The sequence below is a fragment of the Sinocyclocheilus rhinocerous genome, unplaced genomic scaffold, assembly GCF_001515625.1.
Source record: "Sinocyclocheilus rhinocerous isolate Xijiao unplaced genomic scaffold, SAMN03320098_v1.1 scaffold1004, whole genome shotgun sequence".
NCBI classification, from domain to species: Eukaryota; Metazoa; Chordata; class Actinopteri; order Cypriniformes; family Cyprinidae; genus Sinocyclocheilus; species Sinocyclocheilus rhinocerous.
Genome location: NW_015627248.1, coordinates 937,713 through 940,380, shown reverse-complemented (window position 1 = coordinate 940,380; position 2,668 = coordinate 937,713). Strand labels below are relative to the sequence as shown.

At 36.7% G+C, this 2,668-nt stretch overlaps 1 protein-coding gene across 5 annotated transcripts in view; it reads left to right on the top strand.

Moving 5' to 3' along the window:
• Positions 1 to 2,668, top strand: part of ralgapa1 (Ral GTPase activating protein catalytic subunit alpha 1) — an 86,035-nt gene that overhangs the window by 63,910 nt on the left and 19,457 nt on the right. The gene's annotated exons all lie outside the window — the stretch shown is intronic.

Here is a 2,668-nt window from a genome sequence, read left to right as displayed (position 1 = left end):
TATATATATATATATTTGGCATAATACATATTGAAATGTGATTATTTCTTTAAGATCATCATAGATTTAAAAAAATGCTAATATTTTTATTGTGGATTTTCATATTTTAAGATTGTAGTTCTGGGTCTGGGACAAAGGTAAGCAATAAAAACTAGTAGCTAAAAATGTAAAAATAAATAAAGGCATGGTAAAAAGTTGCCAAGTCTGTTTTAATGTGACATTCATATAACAAAAAGAACAATGTTACAAGCTGTTAGTTTTAATAAAAATCAACCCCTGGGACATTAAAGTGTCCGTACTTGAAGAAACACCCGCAAATGTCTGTCTGCATGGGTATTTTTTCCGTTCACATGGGCAGCACAAATCTAATAATGTGCAGCATTATCCTTAATGAGCTTGGCTGGAAGGCTGTGATATGGGGCTGTTTGTGGAGCGGCCAGCCCCATGCCGAATGACCAATCGCTTGTCATTAGTGCTGTCCCCTCACTTCCTCACTCATACGTCTTCTGGGGCAGAGACGAGGCGATAAGATACTAATGTGCCCCAAAGACTTCTTAATGAATGTAGATAGAAATGTGATATTGCTGCGAGGGTCAGTGGGGAGGGAGGGAGGGCTTCCGTGGACCGAACGTAAGAGGGACGTTTCATGGGGCGTTTATTTGGTGGTAAAGGGGGGCTCTAATTAGATTACCACGTTTAGTCTGAAATGGTCTCGCCTACAGCTTATTGTGTCTTCTCTGTTTTTATGAGCTGGGCAGGTATGCTGAAAGGGGGGTTGTGGGATATTGTCGGGAAGATGTTGGACTGTAATTGGCTTTAAGCAGAAGGATGACAAGATGTAAGGTCCGTTTTCATGGCCCACTGTTTTTAAACCGATGTTTGTCCCTGTTGAGAGAAATGGAGGATGATGAATAACATGCACATTAAAGTCAACATGAAGTCATTTTCCCATTTCAAAACACTACCATTCAAAAAATCTGGGGTCAGTAATATAATGTTTTTTAAGTTATTAGACTCACCAATCCTGCATTTATCTGATCAAAAATACAGTAAAAAGTAATTTAGTGAATTATTACAATTTCAAATAACTGTTTTCTGTTTTAAAATATAATTTATTTCTGTGATGCAAAGCTGAATTTTCCAATACTCCAGTCTTTAGTATCGTATGATCCTTCAGAAATCAATTCTAATGTGCTGATTGTAATTTTGTGCATTTCTTATTATCAGTTGAAAACGGTTGTGTTGCCTAATATTTTTGTGGATTTTTTTTTTTCAGGATTCTTTGAAATATAGAAAGTTCAAAACAACAGCATTTATTTGAAATTTTTTAACAGTATAAATGTAAGTTTACTGTCACTTTTAATCAATTTAATGCATCCTTGCTGAATGAAAGTATTCATTTTTTTTTTTTTTTAATCTTGCTGACCCCAAACCTCTGAACAGTAGAGTAGCAATAACTGTTAAAGGGTTAAAGTCATTTGAAATATTACATTTATACATGGGTTCTTAGGAGGAAAATAAAATGCAGAACTGTAGAAACATGTAACTTTTTAACACAGTAAAATCCTGGATTTATGCATTCATTACCTTCTATAATTCAGACATTTCTTTCCTCCATGTTTTTGTGTCATTGAGGTGACTGAGCACATCTTGCAATAAAAAATCTAATGCAGATCTATATCTTCTTATCACAATGAGGACAGGCCGTTTTGAGTTTCTACCACAATGATGCCATGATCTGTAGCATGGGCTGCCAATCGAATGTGGCATTTCTCAGAATGATATTACATGATTAAACAAAGATGGCCGAGAGATGAAAGAAAATCTCTGTCCAGACCACCTTATCGTCCAATAAAACTCCAATCATTTTGTCACACGGACACACACCCTGGAACGAAATGACAGTCCCTGATCTGCGGCAGTGCAGCTGAAGGCTGGATGTAATTCATGGCTGTAATTTGAGGACGAGGCGTGCGGTGAAGTGACGTTTGGGGCGGTGACGGGGTTTTGGACTGCCGTCCCTGCCCTGCAGGGGAGCTGAGGAGACCTCCACGCCACGCGCGGCTATATTCCACCCAAATTAGATTGGGTCCGTCCCTGTGCTGCATCGCCTATCATGACTCCTCAGAGGCAAATTGGATTTGCAAGGGCTGCTGGAGAGGCTATCCAGAGCACGATCTTCCGATAGCAACTCTAAACCATGTTAATTAGACACTAAAGCGTGTCAGCGCGGCCGCTGGTGCCACAGCGCACACACATTTATTTTTCTGGGGGTTTTTTTGTTTTTTCTTTTGTTTTTTGTTCTCATGGCTGCCATGTTCTACACTGTTTATCGTCTAACATGCTCTCTGAAGGATTCAGAAAAAAAATTCCACACTTGGCAATTGCAAGTGAATTGAGAAAATGTATCAGTCGAAATTGTTACTTACAGTCCATGAAAATGTTAATGTATTATTCTAAAATCTATTATTTAATAATAATAATATGAAATAACTATTCTAAATAGTTAAGAAATGGTTTTTATTATAATATATATATTTTTATATTGTATATTTGTTGTCCTTATGGCATTAAAGTAATTTGAGAGAATTTAGTAGCCATAAAGGTTTCTCAGTCCATATATATATACAGTATATATATATATATATATATATATATTTACTTTTAC